This window comes from Ctenocephalides felis, unplaced genomic scaffold (genome assembly GCF_003426905.1).
Source record: "Ctenocephalides felis isolate EL2017-DRISC unplaced genomic scaffold, ASM342690v1 CF-g0.4_SCAFFOLD_03572, whole genome shotgun sequence".
NCBI lineage: Eukaryota > Metazoa > Arthropoda > Insecta > Siphonaptera > Pulicidae > Ctenocephalides > Ctenocephalides felis.
This window is the reverse complement of record NW_020539726.1, coordinates 19,006,383-19,033,965: the sequence shown is the minus strand read 5'-3', so window position 1 is coordinate 19,033,965 and position 27,583 is coordinate 19,006,383. Positions and strand designations below refer to the sequence as shown.

At 28.4% G+C, this 27,583-nt stretch overlaps 1 protein-coding gene and 1 long non-coding RNA gene across 3 annotated transcripts in view; one reads left to right on the top strand and one right to left on the bottom strand.

The window, feature by feature from the left end:
- The window catches only part of LOC113387814, an 872,338-nt gene that overhangs the window by 512,410 nt on the left and 332,345 nt on the right, over positions 1-27,583 (bottom strand). The window lies entirely within an intron of this gene.
- LOC113387816 lies at positions 12,779-16,088 on the top strand. Of its 2 annotated transcripts, XR_003368162.1 has the most exons (11): positions 12,779-13,379; positions 13,465-13,648; positions 13,741-13,924; positions 14,017-14,200; positions 14,293-14,476; positions 14,569-14,752; positions 14,845-15,028; positions 15,121-15,304; positions 15,397-15,580; positions 15,673-15,856; positions 15,949-16,088. It is a non-coding gene; the product is annotated as an uncharacterized LOC113387816 (long non-coding RNA). The 2 variants fall into 2 exon arrangements; XR_003368163.1 differs by lacking the exon at positions 13,465-13,648.

Below are 27,583 nucleotides of genomic sequence, written 5' to 3'. Positions count from 1 at the left end.
TTACCCTTGAGGCAAGTTACATGAAGTTTCCTATATGTGTAAACAATCGATTTAATCAATAAAAAATAAATTAACTTGTGATTTATTTTAGTGATTAAAAGTATTCCGAGTGGATTTATTACACATAATTGAAAACGAACAAACACGTTAACTCGGAGTATTTTCTAAAAGCAAATTTTCAATAATCAATAATTTTTATAATTGAATCAGTTTCCGTAGGACTTTAATGGTTTAGTATGTTCATTAAGGCCAAGTACTCTATCTTAATACCATGTAAATAGTCTAATTTTAATTTTAACAAACGTCAAAAAACTACTAATTTTCTAAAACTTTGATGAATTGTTAGAATTAAACTACTTGTCGTCAGGCCGTAATATTTCAGTAAGTTCTATAAGACCACGATATATATCGCCAAAAAAGTTTCATAAAATCGGCTTAAATTTTTTTTCAACAGTTAATTACAAGAAAACGGCTCGGTAGATTATCACCTAAAATTAATCAGTGTCATTCTCCCAACTAATATCTTTCGAACAGTTTTTGATTTTTTTAAATCGATTCGGTAGTATGAACTTGAATGTGTACGCAAAGTTTTTTGTGTTTTTTTTTGTTTTATTGTACAGAGCAAACTATACACACAGTACATTTAGCTACTTTGCAGGTATAGGACAAAAAGTTTCACACTCTTTTTCAAATTTCAAAGAAACGGCTCGGCAGATCGTCGCACAAAACTGACAAACGATAGTCCTCATTGAGATACATCAAATAGCTTTTAAATTTCTGAAATCGGTTCAGGCGTTTTTGAGAAAACGTCGAACAAATGTCTAATTTTGACAAATGCCAAATAAAGATACTAATTTTTGCAAATTTTGACGAGTTTTTAAAGTTAAACGGTAATATTTTAGTATGATCTATAAGACTATGGTATCTACGAAAGCATTTCAGTATTTCCATGTAGTTCAAATTACCATTTAATTTCATTTTCTCCTAGCTATCATGTAACAAAGATATTGCCAATCAAAATAAAAGTGGTAGAACCGTACCCAGTCTTCCCTACTATCTATATTTTCAAGTAAAAATTGATGTTACTACTGCTTGACACCATGCTATCTGAGGCGAGTATCAAACTCCGATTCAAAGTCAATATCTCTAACTCATAAGAGACATTTCTAGCAAACTTAGCACAAAATTTGTTATACGAGTTCCTATACTTTTTAATTAATATAAATTTGACATCACCAACAGCACGATTACGACTATTATTAGAATCTACTTTACCTTTTCCAAACTATTTTCTATGTACATAGTTGGTTAAAAAAAATGTTCACAGTCTAGTACACTCAATCAAGTTGTCAACGACTCGTTTGTACGCATATTTAACATCTCTACAAAAAATCAACAGACATCAAGCAACATGTTAGCTATTCTCTTAGTATAATATAAGTGATAATAATGTCATTCTATGTAACTAATAGCTTTTCCATACAATTCTTTACATGACGCATTCTTGACAGTCCATTAGATTAAAACAATCGTACACGTAAACAAAGCGAATCTTTTATTACATGCAAACATCCAATTTGCATACGTTCTTCTGCAACATCACTTGAGACCGCAGGGCTGTAGCTGATAATAAGATTCACAATAATATTTATTTTCTTGTTATATTACATACAAAATAAACTGGTTTCTGAGTTCGATAAATCCGATTTAATGTTTATGCAAGTGCAAGTAATGTAATGTGATTTTCAACAGCTTTAGATGCAGTAAATTTGTTTGTAAGTTCTTTATGCCCATTTTTAGCACATCGTCCGTGGTACTCAAAATAATTTCTAGAAAAAGTGCAAGAAAGAATACCTATTTTATTCTTGTTCATAAAAGTTGCTATTAACTAAATTCGCGATAAAGCTAAGAAGTTAAAAGTTTAATTCGATACTCAATCAATAGCTCAATGCATATAGTTTGCGAATAAAAATTGATATAATTGAAACAATTATACATGGTCAAATGTGCAGATCGGTGTTCGAATTTCGTTATGGACAACCTGACATCGGGCAGCAGCGATGTCTATTTTCACTTGGCAATATAGATGAAAATATGTTTTCATTCGAAAATAAGCCCATCTCATGCACTGCGGTGTGAAATGGCAATGGAAAATCTTTCAGAATATTCGTCCCTGAATCAAGTTGGAGTTTGATTCAGCTCACGAGCAGTACTGCTCATTATTATTTGAAACAAATCTATAAGAACATATGTATTATGCACAGTTACATAAGGTATTAACTATTAAAAAAATTTTTTAAGTCATATATATATATATATATATATATATATATATATATTAAAAATTCAGATTATATCAATCTACAGTTCAATTACTTCATATATTTAATATAGATAGGCTATATGTACTTATAGATTTGTTTTAAAAATATCAATTTTTGTTCGCAAAATATATGCAAACTGTTAATAATTATAAACTATGTTTGCTTTATTCAAGTATTTAAACCGAAAAAATAATTGAAAAATATATATAATATTTTAAACACTCCTATCTATGAATCCGGACGCAAAAATTAGAAAAATGCGCTTAAACTGATTGAGCTACCGAGACGGTTAATTTTTCATAAATTTAATTAGAATTCTATAATTAAACCACTCCTCGTAGGCCTTTAATATTTTAAGGTGTTTGATTTGTCTATCAACTATATCACCATGCAAAGTTTCATCAAAATCCCTGAAAAGTAAATCTGAGGTTTTACTTGTCAGTATTGGTTTTGGAGATTTCCTTGAACGATTTTTTTTACTGGTGTATCAGAAATACTAATTGTTTAATTCAGATATTCACCAAAAATCTTCTAAAATAAACGTAATCAATTCTGAAAAGCTTTTTCAAAAATTTAATTCTCAGAAATTAGTTATATTGAGTTATCAAGAATTGATTCTGATAACTCAATATCATCAATTTGTATGCAATTGTATGCACAGTTATCTATCAAATTATATCAACATATTATTAAACATCTAAATTAATAATAATTTAGTGAGAAAATACTAAACAATAATATTGCGCAAAATTAGATACTCTAATAAGTATATTGTAATAGTAATGATAGTTGCTTCAGCTTTTTAGAGCAAAATTGTATCTTTAATTTCCTTCTTTATTTTAATGAAACTTTATTTATACATATATTATTATTTTTAATTTAAATCTTTAACTAAACTAATCTTTCAAAAACAAAACATTATTTGTTCCATTCTCGTTAACAGAGAACAAAAATAACATACATACTAAATCCTCCTTTGTTTTTTTTTCTCCTAGCTGATAATTTCATACGCAAATAATAGGCATAAATAAACTCTTCAATTAAATTTATCCTGCTGAGGTTTCAGTCAAGTCTAAAATAGCAATCGTAAAACAAAAGTAAGTTGTTTTAATTCGCAAAAGCCACTAACTACACCACGGCATGCGTTACGACGTACAAAACAAGTTTACAATTCTCGCAAAAAGCCACTTCATTATAACAATTGTTTAACTTTAAAATAATAATAAAAATAAATAAGATGATTCTTGTCCACGGGAATAGTATGGCGAAAAGAAAGAACGGAAAGATGAAGAGACTGAGAACATTCCTCGAGAAGTTTACTCAGTCGGAAATTAAAATTGTAGTTTGTTTAGAAATTGCAATATTTTGCTAGAAAATGTTTCATAATCGTAAGAGAAATTTATTATTTTGTTACTTTAATTTCATTATCATTTTATAAAATTTCAGTAAATTAAAAATTGCTTCTAACTAGTAGTGCGTGGCATCGTGTCTTAAGGCAAATTGCTGGTACTTCCCGTACCGTATGAACTATTCGAGAAATATTAAATGTTTTCAAATAGATTATTATAAGTATTGTAACTTTCATTACTCGTAATTTATTTACAAAATATAAGATCTTAAATCTTTCTTAAATTTTCTTTGCTGTAAACCTCACGGAGCCCGAGACCTTTCCAACGAATGCAAAATCGTCGAAATCGGTTCGTGCGTTTTGGAGTTATATCGTCAGGAACGAAAACCCGACTTATTTTTATATAATAGATAATGACTTTCATATTTTCATGAACAATAAAAAAACAAAACATGATCAAGCAACGCTAGAATGAAGGAAATCTAATATTTGTAAGAATTGCAAAGGTAAAATTATTCATTTGAAGTAATAAGAGAGCTTTAAAATATAAAATATTAAACTTAAAATTAAAATCCAAATCATTTTCGATATGCAAAAAACATGTTTCGAAAAGCAAAAAAAAATTTGATATATAATTTTTTTTTTTGTTTTTCCAAGAACTAATCGTTCCTTCATAAGCAAAGTGTTTTTTGAATTATTCGAATCGGATGCATTGTTCTCTCAAAAACTACAATTTTTCACACTTTTAGCTCCTTATCTCTGAAACGGCAGGACCTGTCTTAGCCAAAAATTAATCACCACGTCTTCTCATCATTACTATTTAAATTGTTTCTGAAACATTCAAATCAGATGCCCTGTTCTCTCAGAAACTATAATTTCCATTTTTTGCACTCTTGCATTATATCTCGGAAACGGCTGGACCAACCTTTCCTAAAAACTAATCAGCACTAATCCCCATAAGTAGAAATCGAATTTGAATCATTCAAATCGGTTAAGCGTTACTTGCAAAAACGTCGACGAAAAATCTACACATGTATCCACACATACATATATACACAGACACGCACACACACACACATTCATTTTTTTCTGAGGTACGCCAAAATGTTCAGAAACCTTCAAAACGTGAAGAAATGTAAACATTTTCAAATTGGATTTTAAGGCGATTACTATAACTTACCCTACGGGAAGTTAAAAAACATATATACACAGATATACACGCACACACAAAATGATTAGCACAACACGCCATGCGGATGTCGTCCATGGACGACATTCACAGCGAAAAGGTTAATATAGTTAACGTTAGTTAAAGTATCTGGAATAATGGAATTATTTGCCCTGAATATTTTCAACATATATCAACATAGAAAAATTATTAAAACTTTCAATTATCCATTACTGGTCAATGTATCGATCCACGAATGGAGTAATGGATTAATTAAGTACCCGCTTATTAATTCGATAATATCAAATGATTATCTCGGTTACACGATACATGTACGTTTAACTCTTATGAACTTCGTTGATGGAAAAGGTATTAACTCAATCAGCAGTTAATGGCAGCAAAGTTTTCCAGCAAACTCGAGAACAAACAAGAGCAAGCGCGAGCGGAATAAACAACACAATAAACACCTTTACCCTAGTAGAAATGTATCGTGGCTAGAGGGGTAAAATATCGTGGCGCAATATTCGAATCTTGTCTTTAGATGGACCGGACAATATTTGTTTTCAAAATTATGGAAAATTTGGAAAATTCATCTGAAAAGTGTTTTATATGGTTTATTACAAATAATAAACATGTTTCCCATCTGATTTACGCCTCTAATTTTATATTTACACAAATTATACATAATTTTGAAATGTGGGTTTCATGCATTATTTTTCTGGGCGACCAAGATTCGTTTTTTCAGTATTATCGAACTTGGGAAATACATGGTATTTATAAGGGTCACGAAAAAAATTAACTTTAAATAATTAATCAGCCCCAAAATCATGATTAAGGCTTTTAAAAAGTCATATGCTCGATCGCAATTACAAGTTTGATACATTTTTCTTATAAATTCAATATAAATTTTAAATGTGGGGGTTATGCATTTTTTTTCTGGGCAACCACGATTCGTTTCTTCAGTATTATCGAACTTGGGAAATATGTGGTCTTTATAAAGGTCACGAAAAAAATTAACTTTAGATAATTAATTAGCACAAAAATCATGATTAAAGCTTTTAAAAAGTCATATGCTCGATCGCAATTACAAGTTTGATACATTTTTCTTATAAATTCAATATAAATTTTAAATGTGGGTTTTATGCATTTTTTTTCTGGGCGACCAAGATTCGTTTTTTCAGTATTATCGAACTTGGGAAATATATGGTATTTATAAGGGTCACGAAAAAAATTAACTTTAAATAATTAATTAGCACCAAAATCATGATTAAGGCTTTTAAAAAGTTATATGCTTGATCGCAATTAATAGTTTGATAATTTTTTTCTATAAATTCAATATTTCGTTTCTTCAGTATCATCGAACTTGGGAAATACATGGTATTTATAAGGGTCACAAAAAAATTAACTTTAAATAATTAATTAGCACCAAAATCATGATTAAGGCTTTTAAAAAGTCATATGCTCGATCGCAATTAATAGTTTGATACATTTTTCTTATAAATTCAATATAAATTTTAAATGTGGGTTTCATGCATTTTGTTTCAGGGCGACCAAGATTCGTTTTTTCAGTATTATCGAACTTGGGAAATACATGGTATTTATGTGAGTCGCAAGAAAAATCAACTTTAAATAATTAAAGTATTAAAAATATGATTAAATCCTTTAAAAAGTCATATGCTCGATCGCAATTAACAGCTTCACATATTTTTTTTTATAAATCAATCAACCAAAATCAGCCAAACATATCGATAAAGTCTTTTAAAAGTCTTGATCGCAATTAATATTTTGATATTTCATCTTGAAATTTTTAAAAATATGAGTTTAAATTTGGCGCTATTGATATTCCGTCCTCGTTGTCGAACCTGCCGTGGAAGGACAGTGAAAACCACGTGTGATAAACCTCGAGTAAAAAATTTGTGTTGTGTATATAATATTATCTTTTTTTTGATATTGTTATATATTTGAGATTATTTTTTTAATATGAATTATAAATCGAGATTTGCCAAGTCAATGGCTATAAAGAGGCATACTGATGCCTTGTTAATATCGTTTAGGAAAACTAAAATTCCTAAACTTGAAGCTTCAAGTACTCAGCTTTTTCCCATGGATCTGATACCGAAACAGTTCGTAACACAGCAGGTTGTTTAGAAAAGAATTCATTGGAAAGTGCTACAATCAACACGAACGTAATTTATAGAAACAGTGATAATAGTTCTAGCTCCAGTCTTTCTGACTGCGATAATAGTAGTTCGTCTGACGATGAGTCAAATATAAAAATTGATAGTGAAGACACTTATTCTCACACAGATTCCATTAATGCCGATATACGATCCTGGGCAATCAAGTTCAAAGTAAATCATAATCAATTAAATAATTTATTACCAATTTTAAGGAAGTATGGACATAAAGAATTGCCATTGTCAGCCAAAACTATTTTGAAAACGCCAAAACACATTCCAATAAAACTATGACAAGCATTCGGGAAACAGAGGGACAATATGTGCATTTTGGTATTGAGAACAATATTATTAAGGGTCTTGAAACAATGCCGAATAATGCATTTGTCAATAATAATATTGAATTAATAATTAATATTGATGGTCTTCCATTGAATAAAAGTACGTCCAATCAGTTTTGGCCTATATTAGGCGCAATCTTTTTGAAAAATCGTAAATTACATCCTTTTCCAATTGGTATTTTTTACGGTGATAGTAAGCCAAAAGATATTGAAGCATATCTATCGCAATTTATTGAGGAAATAAATTATTTATATATGAATGGTATAAACCATCAAAATAAGCTGTATTCAATTAAAATTAAAAAAATTTGTTGTGATGCTCCAGCAAGAGCCTTTATTAAATGTATCATTGGCCATACGGGCTATTATGGGTGTGAACGCTGTATAGAAAAGGGACTGTATTCTAACAGAAAAGTTGTATACACTTCCTTAAATGCTGAACTTCGAACACACGAATCATTTGTAGAAGGCAAGAATAAAAAACATCACATTAGGATTTCACCACTACTTAAAGTTCATGGGTTAGATATTATACACGACATTCCTTTGGACTACATGCATATGGCCTGCTTGGGAGTGATGAAGAGACTATTGAATTGTTGGATAAAAAATCGGAGTCTGTCATGCGCTTTAAGTCACCCTATTATATCTTCTATATCTCAACATATTCAAGATATATCAAAAAGTGTTCCATGTGAATTCCAAAGAAAACCTCGTGGATTTAAGGATCTGGAAAAATGGAAAGCGACAGAGTTTAGATTTTTCATGCTATATGCTGGGCCTATAGTCCTAAAAACTTATCTGCCCAGAAAGCTATATACAAATTTTCTGAACTTTCATGCTGCTATGAGAATTGTATGTTCAGAAACTCTAATCAAAAATTATGGGAACCAGGCATTGGTATTGATCGAAAAATTTTGTTTGCGATTGGTAAAACTATATGGAGAATGCATGCTTGTATATAATACTCATGGTATTTTTCACATGATAAATGATGCAGTAAGGGAAGAAATCAGTGTTGACCAGTACAGCTGTTTTCCATTCGAGAGTTATTTGGGACGGTTACTAAAATTGATACGAGGACCAGCAAAGCCTTTGCAACAAATATCATGCAGACTACTCGAACAATTTCATGATAAATCAAATGTAGATCCAACTGATATTGAAATACATAAAAAAAATTCCAAGATTGCTTTTGTTAAGATAAATGGATATAAAATTTATCCTTCAATTAATAAGGATTGCCATATATTGCTCCCTAATAAAAAGATAATGTGTGTGGATGAAATAATTGAACAGGAATCAAATTTACTTTTTCGAGGGAGCATATATCTGAAATCACAGCCATATTATGATTTATTTACTAACTGTGATTTGGATTTTCTTGAAGTCAATAATTTATCAACATACAAATTTACAGCAAGTATTAGCGATTTGATTACTAAATGTATTATGATAAATGTCAATAATTCTATAATTGGCATTGGAATGCTCCATAAGGAATAATTAAATAAATCAAATGCCATTAAAAATTTCTTTATTGTATTTTAACTATAAAAATCTATAAAATATATATAATTTCCTATATATGTTATGTTCATATATATATATATATAGGAATAAATATGACATTTCATAAAAAATAAAATCAATAATCATAACAATAAAAATCTATCAAATTGTATAGAAAATGCTATATGTCTAATATGTAAAAATATAAAGTTTCATAAATATATCTAAAACTAACAATTATAAAAACAGCTGAAATATAATATATATATCTATATATATATAAATCTATACATTTTGCAATTCATTCTAATATTTGTAAAACGATTAAACTTAGTAAAAAAAAATTCAATAGTCTAATCATAAATAATCTATCAAATTGTATAAAAAATGCTATATGTCTAATAGATGTAAAAAATAAAAAATTTCTATAAAAATATCTAAAACTAACAATTATGAAAAATCTGAAATATAATATATATATGAAGTTCAAATTAAGCTTGCTCTAAATCTAAGTTAGGCGTCTTAGATTTCATCCTATTTTTTTTTCCCCCTTCCCAGTCTCTAGATGTAGCTAGAGAATATCCAATCGATCTCACTATATCTTGATCCGTTTCATTTGGGAATCTCATACGGACTGCTTCTACACCAATATGAAAAGATGAATATACATTTATAATAGTGTTAATATTAAAATATGCAAATAATGCCAACTGAATATGTTTTACCTATAATGCAGTTAGAAAGTTGTAATGCCGAGAAGTTTCTTTTACCCTTTCTCCCCACACTTGAGAATAAAGTTGTCAGATCTTTGCTCATACATTTCTTGAGCATTGATGTAATCAACTGTTTCTGATTTGATCCGCCAGTCAGAGAGAGCTGAATCGACTGGAAATGAAGACTTATTAAATACATTGCATATTAACTATAGAAACATTAACTATAAAAAATATTTGTATTTACCAAATCCCTGAAGAGATCCACATTTTTCAACTTCTCTTCCAAATCCTCTAATTCTTCGTTGGTCTTGACTGGTAACATAAAGTTAGTTTTATTTATGGTTTGAGTCTGTGAAGCTGATGCCTCGTTCCTCCTCACAAAAGTCATCAGCTCATTCAAAGCCAGTTTTATCTCTTTTATGTCAAATGACAACTTGGAAAGAGCTCTGGCCACTTCTGCGTCTTGGTTTGTTTGTATCTCTATTGAATATATATTAGCATAAATAATTTTGTTTAATTCGGTGTAATAAAAATATTAAATAACATACCTTTCTGCGCAGGTTTTTCCATCTCTGGTTTAGAGCTCAGATTGTTATCGTCTGAGCTCTCAATACACGATTGGATTTGTGTTTTTTTTACATACTTAAGTACTTTTTTGTAATCGGTGGTGCTCCGCACGAACTTAGCCTCCAATTCAGAGTAATCTCTGAAAGAAGGGGGCTCGCACGCCTTCAACATCTTATTAAGTTTGTAACCTGCTACATTTTCTGGCCATAGATACATCGTCTTCTCCTCGTTTACGGCCCATGATGAAGGCACATATCCGCAAGAGCCCTCTTTTTTAAAAATTACTATATCCCATGAACACTATCAAATATAATGATACCAAATTTGAAATTTGTTAAAAAAAAACTATAACTAAGTATTTCAAATATTTAAAATAAAATAAAATAAATTAAAATAAAATTATTTAAATTAAATAATTGAAATTCATTCTTAAGTTAACTTACCTCCATATTCACTGATTTAAAATTTAACTACGTAAACTTATCTTAAACAAATGCGTGCAACTGTTGCGACGATCAAAACTGGAAAGAAATACGAAATGCAATTGCGATCCTTGCAACTGCAGAAAATTAAATTTTGGCGCGATTATTTATTAGTGTGGGCACTGAGATACATTTTCTTCAAAACCAAATGCGTAAAAAATGTTCTGAAATATGCATTTTGTAGAATATATAGAATGATATATTCATAAATAATAATATCAATAACAACTATGATATAAATAATATTAATAATAACATAAATAGGAGTATTTTTAGTGAAGGTAAGTACGTCGAACCAAATTCTTGAAACATAGCATTCGAAAGTAATAAAGTAACGCATACTAGCGCTCATACTAGATAATTTTGGACGAGTCCATTTTATTTGGTCTAGGGGTGTACAAACTACCCCAAGCGACCGCGTGTGTACCATATGTGCTAAAATCGTGCTAAAACAATTGAATACAAGCTTTTATTTAAATAATTAATGTGAAAAAATGAGGATTGTATTTGCCTAAAGCAAGAAATGATAATTGGAATTATATTTCTATGCTATTGCTTAGTGACCAAGCGACCGCGTGTGTATCAAATGTGCTAAAATCGTGCTAAAACAATTGAATACAAGCTTTTATTTAAATAATTAATGTGAAAAAATGAGGATTGTATTTGCCTAAAGCAAGAAATGATAATTGGAATTATATTTCTATGCTATTGCTTAGTGACCAAGCGACCGCGTGTGTATCAAATGTGCTAAAATCGTGCTAAAACAATTGAATACAAGCTTTTATTTAAATAATTAATGTGAAAAAATGAGGATTGTATTTGCCTAAAGCAAGAAATGATAATTGGAATTATATTTCTATGCTATTGCTTAGTGACCAAGCGACCGCGTGTGTATCAAATGTGCTAAAATCGTGCTAAAACAATTGAATACAAGCTTTTATTTAAATAATTAATGTGAAAAAATGAGGATTGTATTTGCCTAAAGCAAGAAATGATAATTGGAATTATATTTCTATGCTATTGCTTAGTGACCAAGCGACCGCGTGTGTATCAAATGTGCTAAAATCGTGCTAAAACAATTGAATACAAGCTTTTATTTAAATAATTAATGTGAAAAAATGAGGATTGTATTTGCCTAAAGCAAGAAATGATAATTGGAATTATATTTCTATGCTATTGCTTAGTGACCAAGCGACCGCGTGTGTATCAAATGTGCTAAAATCGTGCTAAAACAATTGAATACAAGCTTTTATTTAAATAATTAATGTGAAAAAATGAGGATTGTATTTGCCTAAAGCAAGAAATGATAATTGGAATTATATTTCTATGCTATTGCTTAGTGACCAAGCGACCGCGTGTGTATCAAATGTGCTAAAATCGTGCTAAAACAATTGAATACAAGCTTTTATTTAAATAATTAATGTGAAAAAATGAGGATTGTATTTGCCTAAAGCAAGAAATGATAATTGGAATTATATTTCTATGCTATTGCTTAGTGACCAAGCGACCGCGTGTGTATCAAATGTGCTAAAATCGTGCTAAAACAATTGAATACAAGCTTTTATTTAAATAATTAATGTGAAAAAATGAGGATTGTATTTGCCTAAAGCAAGAAATGATAATTGGAATTATATTTCTATGCTATTGCTTAGTGACCAAGCGACCGCGTGTGTATCAAATGTGCTAAAATCGTGCTAAAACAATTGAATACAAGCTTTTATTTAAATAATTAATGTGAAAAAATGAGGATTGTATTTGCCTAAAGCAAGAAATGATAATTGGAATTATATTTCTATGCTATTGCTTAGTGACCAAGCGACCGCGTGTGTATCAAATGTGCTAAAATCGTGCTAAAACAATTGAATACAAGCTTTTATTTAAATAATTAATGTGAAAAAATGAGGATTGTATTTGCCTAAAGCAAGAAATGATAATTGGAATTATATTTCTATGCTATTGCTTAGTGACCAAGCGACCGCGTGTGTATCAAATGTGCTAAAATCGTGCTAAAACAATTGAATACAAGCTTTTATTTAAATAATTAATGTGAAAAAATGAGGATTGTATTTGCCTAAAGCAAGAAATGATAATTGGAATATATTTCTATGCTATTGCTTAGTGACCAAGCGACCGCGTGTGTATCAAATGTGCTAAAATCGTGCTAAAACAATTGAATACAAGCTTTTATTTAAATAATTAATGTGAAAAAATGAGGATTGTATTTGCCTAAAGCAAGAAATGATAATTGGAATTATATTTCTATGCTATTGCTTAGTGACCAAGCGACCGCGTGTGTATCAAATGTGCTAAAATCGTGCTAAAACAATTGAATACAAGCTTTTATTTAAATAATTAATGTGAAAAAATGAGGATTGTATTTGCCTAAAGCAAGAAATGATAATTGGAATTATATTTCTATGCTATTGCTTAGTGACCAAGCGACCGCGTGTGTATCAAATGTGCTAAAATCGTGCTAAAACAATTGAATACAAGCTTTTATTTAAATAATTAATGTGAAAAAATGAGGATTGTATTTGCCTAAAGCAAGAAATGATAATTGGAATTATATTTCTATGCTATTGCTTAGTGACCAAGCGACCGCGTGTGTATCAAATGTGCTAAAATCGTGCTAAAACAATTGAATACAAGCTTTTATTTAAATAATTAATGTGAAAAAATGAGGATTGTATTTGCCTAAAGCAAGAAATGATAATTGGTGCCGTGATGATGTCTCGTGGTCTCAGGTAATCTTTGACAAACTGAATTATTGAACATAGTATAAAACTAATTATATATAATTGTTCTTATGCCACTTCAAATTTTTTTCAGTCATTGAATATGCCAACCTACTATCATTATGATTTTAATTACAAAAGAGCACAAGATGAAAATTTATATACTTGATTAATTCATGTGTATATTTCTCCAGCATGATGAGGAGCGCAAATAATATTCATTGGAATTATATTTCTTTGCTATTGCATATGCATGCAGTGATGATGTCTCATTAAAGGTAATCTTTGACAAACATGTTGTCGAATAAATGAACATAGTATAAAACTAATTGTATATAATTGCTCTTATGCCACTTCAAATTTCTTTCAGTCATTGAATATGCCAACCTACTATCATTATGATTTTAATTACAAAAGAGCACAAGATGAAAATTTATATACTTGATTAATTCATGTGTATATTTCTCCAGCATGATGAGGAGCGCAAATAATATTCATTGGAATTATATTTCTTTGCTATTGCATATGCATGCAGTGATGATGTCTCATTAAAGGTAATCTTTGACAAACATGTTGTCGAATAAATGAACATAGTATAAAACTAATTGTATATAATTGCTATTATGCCACTTCAAATTTCTTTCAGTCATTGAATATGCCAACCTACTATCATTATGATTTTAATTACAAAAGAGCACAAGATGAAAATTTATATACTTGATTAATTCATGTGTATATTTCTCCAGCATGATGAGGAGCGCAAATAATATTCATTGGAATTATATTTCTTTGCTATTGCATATGCATGCAGTGATGATGTCTCATTAAAGGTAATCTTTGACAAACATGTTGTCGAATAAATGAACATAGTATAAAACTAATTGTATATAATTGCTCTTATGCCACTTCAAATTTCTTTCAGTCATTGAATATGCCAACCTACTATCATTATGATTTTAATTACAAAAGAGCACAAGATGAAAATTTATATACTTGATTAATTCATGTGTATATTTCTCCAGCATGATGAGGAGCGCAAATAATATTCATTGGAATTATATTTCTTTGCTATTGCATATGCATGCAGTGATGATGTCTCATTAAAGGTAATCTTTGACAAACATGTTGTCGAATAAATGAACATAGTATAAAACTAATTGTATATAATTGCTCTTATGCCACTTCAAATTTCTTTCAGTCATTGAATATGCCAACCTACTATCATTATGATTTTAATTACAAAAGAGCACAAGATGAAAATTTATATACTTGATTAATTCATGTGTATATTTCTCCAGCATGATGAGGAGCGCAAATAATATTCATTGGAATTATATTTCTTTGCTATTGCATATGCATGCAGTGATGATGTCTCATTAAAGGTAATCTTTGACAAACATGTTGTCGAATAAATGAACATAGTATAAAACTAATTGTATATAATTGCTCTTATGCCACTTCAAATTTCTTTCAGTCATTGAATATGCCAACCTACTATCATTATGATTTTAATTACAAAAGAGCACAAGATGAAAATTTATATACTTGATTAATTCATGTGTATATTTCTCCAGCATGATGAGGAGCGCAAATAATATTCATTGGAATTATATTTCTTTGCTATTGCATATGCATGCAGTGATGATGTCTCATTAAAGGTAATCTTTGACAAACATGTTGTCGAATAAATGAACATAGTATAAAACTAATTGTATATAATTGCTCTTATGCCACTTCAAATTTCTTTCAGTCATTGAATATGCCAACCTACTATCATTATGATTTTAATTACAAAAGAGCACAAGATGAAAATTTATATACTTGATTAATTCATGTGTATATTTCTCCAGCATGATGAGGAGCGCAAATAATATTCATTGGAATTATATTTCTTTGCTATTGCATATGCATGCAGTGATGATGTCTCATTAAAGGTAATCTTTGACAAACATGTTGTCGAATAAATGAACATAGTATAAAACTAATTGTATATAATTGCTCTTATGCCACTTCAAATTTCTTTCAGTCATTGAATATGCCAACCTACTATCATTATGATTTTAATTACAAAAGAGCACAAGATGAAAATTTATATACTTGATTAATTCATGTGTATATTTCTCCAGCATGATGAGGAGCGCAAATAATATTCATTGGAATTATATTTCTTTGCTATTGCATATGCATGCAGTGATGATGTCTCATTAAAGGTAATCTTTGACAAACATGTTGTCGAATAAATGAACATAGTATAAAACTAATTGTATATAATTGCTCTTATGCCACTTCAAATTTCTTTCAGTCATTGAATATGCCAACCTACTATCATTATGATTTTAATTACAAAAGAGCACAAGATGAAAATTTATATACTTGATTAATTCATGTGTATATTTCTCCAGCATGATGAGGAGCGCAAATAATATTCATTGGAATTATATTTCTTTGCTATTGCATATGCATGCAGTGATGATGTCTCATTAAAGGTAATCTTTGACAAACATGTTGTCGAATAAATGAACATAGTATAAAACTAATTGTATATAATTGCTCTTATGCCACTTCAAATTTCTTTCAGTCATTGAATATGCCAACCTACTATCATTATGATTTTAATTACAAAAGAGCACAAGATGAAAATTTATATACTTGATTAATTCATGTGTATATTTCTCCAGCATGATGAGGAGCGCAAATAATATTCATTGGAATTATATTCTTTGCTATTGTATATGTATGCAGTGCTGTCGAATAAATGAACAAAGTATAAAACTAATTATATATAATTTCTTTCAGCCATTGAATATGCCAACCTACTATCATGATGGTTTTAATTACAAAAGAGCACAATATGAAAATCTATATACTTGATTAATTATGTGTATATTTCTCCAGCATAATGAGGAGCGCAAATTATATTCATTGGAATTATATTTCTTTGCTATTGCATATGCATGCAGAGGCTACCATTCATATCTTATAAATAATTAAAATGACCATATGTAAATCTAATAATATGTAAATTGTTAATAAAATTATTAAGATTCAATACATAAGCTATTTAAAAATGTATGTATTCATTTAGAATAAATAAACTTTTATTATCAATGAGATAAATACTGTTTTTCTATATAAACTAAATAATATTTTTAAATGTGGGTTAAATAATAATTTTGAATTTGGGGTAAATATTGTTTATTTATATTGAGCTTATATTGGTTTTTTATGTAGGGTAAATATTGTTTATTTATATTAATCTTATATTGGTTTTCAATATTGGGCTTTTATTAGTTTTGAATGGGATTTTAATATTGTTTATCAATATTGGTTTTATATGGGGCCTATATTGGTTTTAATATTGGATTTATATGGGAAAATGTTAACAGAATAATATTATAGCAATATTGGTAAACAATATAGAGCCCATAAAAAGTACAATATTGCGCCACGATTCGTTTCTACTAGGGTATTGGATTACATTGTATCCGCGGACTGGGCAACCACGATTCGTTTCTTCAGTATTATCGAACTTGGGAAATATGTGGTATTTATAAGGGTTACGAAAAAAAATAACTTTAGATAATTAATTAACACAAAAATCATGATTAAAGCTTTTAAAAAGTCATATGCTCGATCGCAATTGCTAGTTTGATACATTTTCTTACAAATTCAATATAAATTTTAAATGTGGGGGTTATGCATTTTTTTTCTGGGCAACCACGATTCGTTTCTTCAGTATTATCGAACTTGGGAAATATGTGGTATTTATAAGGGTTACGAAAAAAAATAACTTTAGATAATTAATTAACACAAAAATCATGATTAAAGCTTTTAAAAAGTCATATGCTCGATCGCAATTGCTAGTTTGATACATTTTTCTTACAAATTCAATATAAATTTTAAATGTGGGGGTTATGCATTTTTTTTCTGGGCAACCACGATTCGTTTCTTCAGTATTATCGAACTTGGGAAATATGTGGTATTTATAAGGGTCACGAAAAAAATTAACTTTAGATAATTAATCAACACAAAAATCATGATTAAAGCTTTTAAAAAGTCATATGCTCGATCGCAATTGCTAGTTTGATACATTTTTCTTACAAATTCAATATAAATTTTAAATGTGGGGGTTATGCATTTTTTTCTGGGCAACCACGATTCGTTTCTTCAGTATTATCGAACTTGGGAAATATGTGGTCTTTATAAAGGTCACGAAAAAAATTAATTTTAGATAATTAATTAGCACCAAAGTAATGATTAAAGCTTTTAAAAAGTCATGTCCTCGATCGCAAGTACAAGTTTGATACATTTTTCTTATAAATTCAATATAAATTTTAAATGTGGGGGTTTTGCTTTTTTTTCTGGGCAACCACGATTCGTTTCTTCAGTATTATCGAATTTGGGAAATGTGTGGTCTTTATAAGGGTTACGAAAAAAATCAACTTTAAATAATTAATTAGCACCAAAATCATGATTAAAGTTTTTAAAAAGTCATATGCTCGATTGCAATTAATAGTTTGATATATTTTTGTTATAAATTCAATATGAATTTTAAATGTGGGGGTGATACATTTTTTTTCTGAAATTATATTGAAAACCAATATAAGATTAATATAAATAAACAATATTTACCCCAAATTCAAAATTATTATTTTAACCCATATTTAAAAATATTATTTAATTCATATAGAAAACAGAATTTAACTCATTGATAATATCTTAGGTAATACATAGCTCGATCAGCTCGATCGTAATTAATAGTTTGATATAAATTTTATATGAATTCAATATAAATTGTAAATATTATATTCACATTTATTTTTTCTTTATTATCGAACATTTACATTGGGAAATAAGTAACATTTACATTGGTCAAGAAAATAATCAATTTTAAATCATAAATTAGCGCCAAAAACATCTATGGTGACTCTTAAAAAACATATTTTTGAGAATTAATTAATTAATAGCTAAATTAATTAAATCCATTATTAAACGTGAAGATATGCAAAAATTTTCATTTTCGATATTCGTCTCATTACTATAACTACCCTACGGGAAGTTAAAAAAGCAATAAATAATTTAACTATATTGTATTTATTTATTAACTATATTATTTAACGATATTTTAAGTATGGCCATCATTCAATAAACAAAACAAAAACAAAATTATACAAGATTATAATAGTGCAAAAGTATCAGAATATATATATATTAAATTTAAATAATGTGAGTAAACGAGAAAAAAATGTAAACAAAATGTTTGATAAAAAAACAAAACTTCGAATAAAATAAAAGTTAAATAATAAAATTTTGTGATTAGTCACATGCCTTGCTTAAATTTGTTTTACCCTGGTTTGGTATGTATTAATATTATTTAAATCTGTTATATCTGCTAGTAATATATCGATTTATATTTATAAATTTAGACGTTTTATATTTATTCATAGAATAAAAATTTCTGAAATTGCATCATATATACATGTATGTATGACCATACCATATATATGTACGAACATCTGTTTTTGAGAAACTACTCAAGAGTGTCTCTTCTTTCTTTCATATAACCGATGTTTGTATAAGACTATCTCACTTCGTGTACGATGCGAGTCCTTTCTTCTATGCGTGTCCTTTGTCCTACGACGAAATATTCTACCTGACTGTGTCAGTTGTGGCCAAAATTATTTTATACGTATTTTATGAACAAATATTATGTCATTGCACTTTTGTTTTATCTTTTTGATAGCAATTATTATTTATATTACTATACTAGTTTATTATTTATATTAATGTTATTTAAGAGTAAAAGTTTAATTAAAAAATTAACTTAAATTCAAACGAAGATTTTTTTAAATTTATTATTGTGTACATAGAAAAGAGTGTGATTATAAAAAATGTTTGTTGGTTAGTTCTTGAAGAAGGAAAGAATCCATAAGCCCAAAACGTAGAATAAAATAAGTGAAATATTAATTTTGTTTTGTGAAGATAAAATTTATTTTATATAATTCAGAAAAAAAATCAATAATAAATCTAAATATTTAAAATTTTATAAATATAAACATATTTGATATAATAATAATTAATGGCGTTTTTATTAATTTCGTTTTGAACATTTTCTAACTAACGTTTCACAGATTATGTAATTTACTAACTATCTCATATTGAAATGAATGAAAAAAGAGTTATATATAAACTTTGTTATATATAAAGTTTTTTTTAATGACTACTACACTGAATAAACTAATAACGACAAATTAATGAGCGTATACTTCGTAACATAAAATACAAAAACATAAAAACCGCCCTTTGATTAACAATGCTACACCTACACCATCAAACAAAGCGCAAGCCAAGCAGAGTTTCGTAATTTTCAGTAGACTGAAATTTGTTACGCAGTGCGTTTAGCAATTTTTGTTGAATTTAGAATTTGTTATAATATTAAAAAATATTCATAAAATATAGTAAGTCTTAGTTCGTGAATTTTGAGTGAATATTTAGTGAATAATAAAATGATCTATGATATCAAATATATAATAATTTGCTAAAAACTTATTTTGTGAACAGTTTATAATTAAAATTAAGCGGTTAAATAACGTAATTTTGAGTTTTATATTTAAAGCACGTAAGTATATTTATTACTTATATAAATCAACATACATATTTAGTAAACAATGATGTATTTTATATATTCTAGATTGACTAAATTGAAATGGATATAAAATCAGCTGTAATATAAAAACTATCACATAGCAAGAATGGATTTGGTAAAAGGTAATAAAAATATTAACAAACTTATTAAATGAAGACTTTTCAATAACTTATTATCGCTTTTGAATATTTGGTATTCGTATTTCCAACAATAGTTTTTTTGTTTTAATTTGAAACTATAATTGAGCTGTTTTAAATTAATGTTAAAATTTTCTATTTACTGTATTTTTAATTATTTCAGATTTGACTGTGATAGAGTTCTAGAAAATATGAGTTTTAGATAAACTACAATTATATTTACTGCAAAATAATGCCTGAAATGTTTTTTCTGCTAAAAGCTAAGTAATTGAATTTATGAGTTTATAAAATCAATATATTTCGAAAATATTGCTATAAAATATTAATAAATTTTATCTTATTTCAGGTGTAATCATGATCGAATTCAAGAAAATGTTAAAACATGTGTGAAAATAAAAAAAACATCGAAATAATAATTAAGTCTGCAAATTGTTTGAATGGCTTGGTCTTTGTACAATTACGGCGATAGGATTAACAAAAATTATGATTATAATTTATCATTAAAATCCTCTAAATTATTATAATGACTGAAAATATTTTGATTGTTTTGTATCTTGTTATCATAAAATAATGTGTAAATTGTTAATAAAGATATCAAGATTCAATACATAAACTATTTAAAAATGTATGTATTCATTTAGAATAAATAAACTTTTATTATCAATGAGTTAAATACTGTTTTTCTATATAAATTAAATAATATTTTTAAATGTGGGTTAAATAATAATTATGAATTTGGGGTAAATATTGTTTATTTATATTGAGCTTATATTGGTTTTTTATATAGGGTAAATATTGTTTATTTATATTAATCTTATATTGGTTCTCAATATTGAGCTTATATTGGTTTTGAATGGGATTTTAATATTGTTTATCAATATTGGTTTTATATGGGGCCTTTATTGGTTTTAATATTGGATTTATATGGGAAAATGTTAACAGAATAATATTATAGCAATATTGGTAAACAATATAGAGCCCATAAAAAGTACAATATTGCGCCACGATTCATTTCTACTAGGGATGCGATAGCTTAACATTGTCAAAACCGCTCGGATACGCTACACAATTGCTAAAAGGCTGGTTATATAAGTGATAAAGTTGTAGGGAATAAGAATTACCTGGGGAACATTTAGTCAGAAAGATAATATATGGTCTTAATTCATTATTTAAGATCTTTGCACTGCGCGAACAATTCAATTTAAACAGTAGGTTTTTGACTACGAAATATTTAATTGTGCCAATTAACGCCACCTTCGATTTAAAATTTTGAACTTCCCGTAGGGTCAGTGGGAAAATTATAGTATTCGTTCAAAAATCGAAAATGAAAACGCTCCACAATTGCTAAAAGGCTGGTTATATAATATAAGTGATAAAGTTATATGGAATAAGAATTACCTGCGGAGCATTTAGTCCAGAAAGATAATATATAGTTTTATTTCATTAATTATGATCTTTTGCAATGCGCGAACGCTTCAATTTAAACTGTAGGTTTTTGACTACGAAATATTTAATTTTGTCAATTAACGCCTTCTTCGATTTCGAATTCTTAACTTCCCGTAGGGAAAGTTTGGATAAATTATAGTAATTGTCTAAACATCGAAATTTATGCATTTCTGTGTTTCGAAGGTTTCTGAATATTTTGGCATACCTTATTGTTAGAAAAAATTGGATGTGTATGTGTGTTTGGGCGTGTGTGTATGAATGTGTGGACACTTATATAAAATATATGGGAAAAAATCCAAGAATTTTGAGTACTTTCTAACAATGTATAATACTTTATATGTTTTCTTTAGATAAATTTCGAATAGTGTGGATAGTTGCTCTAACCTAACCGCATTTTGCATTTCAACAATTGAATATTCACACAGATTACGCTCTACAAGCCAAACCGTAAAAGATACAAAAAAACTTTATGCAGTATAAAATTATGAATAAAATGATATATAAATTGTTAAGTGTGTTTATATAATTTTCTCGAGATTTTCTAGTTTTCCTTGAATTTTGCAACTGCAACTCGCCTGTAGGCCACACCGTGCAGAATTCGAAATTGCCACGTATGGGAAAAACACTAAGAATTTTGAGACCTTTCTAACGATGTATAATGTTTTATATATTTCTTCAGAGAAATATCGAATAGTGTAGATAGTTGCTGGAACCTAACCGCTCTTTGCATTTCAACAATTGAATATTCACATAAATTCCATACTACAAACAACTTTTCGTTTACGTTTTCGGGAAAATGGAACAACCGACTTGAATTACTCAAAAAGCTTTAGATTCCTATTGAGAAGCAGACGTGCTGATTAGTTTTTGACAAAGGTTGGTCTAGCCGTTTCGGAGATACGGCGCAGAAAATAAAAATTAAGTTTTTGAGAGAACGGAGTATCAGATTTGAATGATTCAAAAATCGTTTTTTCTTGTATTGACGTAATCAAAAATTAACTGAATTTCTGCAAATACAAGGAGAACCAAAAAAAAGTTTAAACTTGGCGATCGAAAATCTGATATTTTCAACAGTATGATCAACAAATTAACTAAAATTTTAGCAAAACGTAAACTAACCGTTGACTTTTTTGAAGACTCATTTGAAAATGATTACTGAATAATTGAAATTAGTGAATATTTTTATACACCAGTATAATTCTGATAAAATTCCACGCCAAAAAATGCATTGCAAATATAATTAAAATATTCAGGTATTTAGACGGTATTTAAATAAATTAAATTTAAAATGCTTAACTAAGGCATCCGGCTTTAAAAAATGTATAGAAAAATATTATTATACATTTTATTAGTCAAAAATTCATACAATAAAATTAAACTGGAGAATTATGGATTATTGAATAGCTTAAAATGCAAATAGTTTACCATTCGTTGATATAACTTTTACTATCATGTAACTTTATATATATATATATATATATATATATATATATATATATATGTATCATGTTAAAAGAATGAAATGCCGTAATAAAGGTAATATTCGCCATTATTTCAGCCGGTCCGTAAGCGATTCCATGACCGAAGTAATAAAAATCGCATATGTTTCAAAGAACCGATATTCGTTTTCTCACAAGGCCTAATATGCCTATAATACCCCTATTAGAAATGACAGTATCAATAATAATAAATTGTAACAGAGCGATTGTATTCGAATAGGCATAGAAATGGAGAAAAAGAGAATGATACGGAATACCTTATTTTTTCCCTTCAAATTACATCTCGTCATGACAATGGGTCCATGTTCAGCGATGTATAATATGAAGATATAATACTAGAGCCAAGTTCTTTTTTCACCATCCGAAGCAAAACATATTTTTTTATCGAGAATCATCAGGTGTAGCACGCAATCTGAGATAACTCTCTTGTGGTTTAACTATGATGAATTTCCTGAATGCAGTGTCGAATTAGTTTTCCACGAGTCGATTTATTCATATGCATTCACATAATACATAATATATGCATAAGGCTTTATTTCATCTTGGGGTTGCGACTCTGAAAAAAGTCGCCTTGGGAATAATAAAAAAGGCTACAAAAAATCTGCCAAAAAGTTGAGATTGAAAGCAATATGTATGAAATATAAACAACTATATTCCAAATATTATTTAATTATTAACACATTAAAATTCTACTAAAGTGCAAAACTAAATAATAAGTTATTTTAAGGTGCACTATAATATAACTTAAAATAATTTTCTTCGAATTTGATTGAAAATTGCATATTTTAAAAATTGAATTGTATTGATATTTTATAGAGATTTTAACAATAAGTATAAATTTTTGTTTACATTCCTATGGGTTCCGTACTGATGTTTATCAGTTAGACGGTGACGCGGCGCTTACGCGCTTCGATATTTCGTCTCTATGCAGTTAAAGTAGTACAATTGCTTTGGAAAAAAGTTCAAAATTTCCAAAATATTTCAAAATAAAGAAAACATTTTTTTAAAAAGTCTTTTTTCTAAAAAAGTAAATTTAATGGTTTAATGGTTTAATTGGTTTAATGGTTTAAGTGGTTTAATGAAAAAAATCAGTTAAATTTTCGAAAAATAGACTACGTGCTATTATAAAGATAAACAATTATTTATTAAACTTAACATGTTTGTATGGGATAAAAACACTCATACAAAAATGAACTATATTTGGTATGGTGAATACAATTTCGAAAAAAAAGAAAATTAGTTGGAACATGTGCAGTATAAAAATATAGTTTTAAAATGATCGAAAACCTATATATGGAATCCTCTTCTAACGCAATTTCAAGTATCACTTCCAATTTCACAATAACTTCAAATTTTATCTGAAAATTAATCGATTAATTATACATCTTAATTAAACATGATTGGAATTGCTTAATAACAAAGGTCAAACAGAGTATCAAAATTCTCCCCTGTGTACATGAAATTTAATAAACTTTGATCGTTGCCGCTTTGAGAGCTACCGTGAGGTAATAATTCGGTCACGGGGTAAAAAACGAAAAAAAACGAAATAAAAAAAAAAAACAGACAAAAAAATTATAAACACGCTGATTAATAATAACATCGTTGTATTTGTGAGTTTTGGAAACAAAATACCAAAAAAATCTAATGAAGTTTCGAAAAAGTAATGGGGATGATAATTTTTACATTGTCGATGTTGCTTATAAGCTCGAATACTTAAATATCGACTGTATCGAAATTTGTATAACAAGTACTTTGACAATACTTATAAGTAGTAAATCACAATATACTACATTGAAGACAATCAATAATAATCTCAAGTGGAAATTTGATATCATACTGCTTGTTACCAAGTTGGCTGATTTTAAAATAGAAGCTGCGACTCATTTGTGTTAGCCATATTCTTAACCAGTACACCGCGAGAGGCTGGTTTTGCACAAAATTAAAAAGAAATTTGTGTTGATTTATAAATATTTATAAAAGTATTCTAAATATCACACAAACGTGTATGTATTATTCATTCTTCTGTGATTCAGATCAATGCAATGACAAAAATGTATCATGATTAATATTCAAAAGTATTACCTAGCTTAATGTAGTTTAACACAAAGATATTTCATCAAAATTAGTTAGAAATTTATTAAAAAACAGTGATTTATGTATTGCTTTTCACGAAAATCTAATTAAAAAAGTCATGTTATCCTCCGACTAAGATTTATGCATTTAACTTTAAATATTTATGTTAATGTATTTAATATTGTTATAATCGCTTTCGCTTAACGTTTGAAACCATTCCTTTTGTTATATCAATGTTACAATATGAATAAGTGAAAGAAACATGTCTCTAAATACAATATAAATAATCAGATGGACCGATTCTGCCGCACAACAGACCAATGTTATGGCAAGGCTATGTTATGGAGATCTTTCCATACCAAATATTGACAAAAGCCATGTGGTTGCTCTGCAGTCAAGCGTTTTTCTCAAGTAGTCAGATAAAAAACCTAACCTAGAAACCGCATAAATGTCACAAAAACAATCTTAGATAACAGGGTCTTTCTGACTCAACTTCATAACATACGGGTGACGTTGCAGTTTATGTGTAAAACTGCCTGAATGCACAGCGAATACATGACATTTTGACAGTATTCAGTATGATTCAGTAGCATAATGTATGAAATTTGGAGCGTAGCATGACCTTGCCATAACATTGGTCTGTTGTGCCGCAGAATCGGCTCATCAATATAGGAGCCGACTCTTCGGTAAGTTACGGTCTTTTGTTCATATAAAATGGTAGTTAAAACAACCAAAAAAATCATAACTGCATCTTTCTTATGTGCATTTAAAACACGTACATAAACTTAGATTATATGTGTAAAAATCCCGATAGTATAGCAAATACATAGAATATGTTGCCATAACAACGCTATGTTATGGTCTATTTTATTGGAAAATTGGCTCCTATTTAAATTAAATAGTGAATTTATTGAACAAATTAAATTTTACTAGGAAATTGAACGTGCTTTGATAGTGTATGGAACTTTCCAAGATATATATTAATCGATACTGTAAAGAACGAGTTTCTTAAAGATTTTATTAAGTAATTAGTACAACTTCTTACTATCTCTATTTCAATGTCCAACTGAATTATTGAACGAACTGGTATATTTTTGACCTTTAATATAAAAATTCTTCCTCTCATTGAGTGTCGACAATATAAAACAAAATTTTCCATCTCTAGTCCACAGGTAATGAAATGAACAAGGGTTTCATCAAAATGTGATAACCGAAAATAAATGTTTTTGACGGCTCTAGTTTGATGCGGAACAAAAAATATGCGAATATCATCGTGACCATTGTTGCGTTACAATAGTTTTCAATTCAACACACGATCATATAAATTGTTTCAGATGAAATCAAAAGTTAGTAGGATGCTGATGTAATGATATGGTCGAGTGAAAGTGGAATTCGTGCACTGAGGGTTTACCTAAAAAAGTAGAGTAAATTATGGATAAATAAGGTTTAAATTGAGACCAAAGCTCAAAAGATGCAATATAAATAAAAGATACTTATAATATGACAGCGATCTTCATGGCATTGAGCTTCTTTCACTTCCAAAACTAAAGTCCGGGTGGTAATATGTACAATAAATAAGTAATTAACTTATAAATACTTACAACCTTCGATCAAGAAGTACTTAGTGACAAATCATTCTTGCAACAAATGCATAAATTGCACCAACAAATCAGTATGTTATACAGTCCACAATTACAAAGGTTAAATTATAACGTAACAATCTATGTCATCGAAGGATGAGTTTTTCATGAAACACGTGTATTGTTCAAAATGTAATTAATAATTATGTAAATTTGCAAAAAATTAGTGTAGTTATAAAATTTTATATTATTACTATAATTAATATTCTTTAACTTTATTTCGTCTTCCTCATCTCATCCATCCTCCACATCTCCAAGAATAATTTCAATAAAAATAAAAGCAATTATTAATAATTAGTGTATTTTATTATGTGAGGTCGCTCTTTTCAAAAAGAAGAGCCAATAAAAGTCCACAACCGAGATTTACGATAAATGAATTTTATGAAGAATGCTTAGAAGAAGATAATTGCATTTCTATAATTAACTGCAACTTATAAGTAAATTTAATTAACTATTACTAATGTACAAATGGAGACTGTGTGAAGCGAGTACGTGCATAGAACAGGTTCTGGTAAAAGATTATTTTCAATACAATTTTATAAAACAAATAAATATTGTAATTGCAATCATTTTTTACATAAATTCTGAGTGATTATTATTGGTTTTAATGTTGCACGTGTAAAATAAAGTTTACGATATATATGTACATGGAGGCTCGAAGAAACGATGGTGTAGCCATTACGATTATCATTTTATTTTACAAACGTAATTATAGTAAGTGAAATACATTTTAAATTGCTTACTTGTTAAATGCATATCTCAAGAAAGTTTA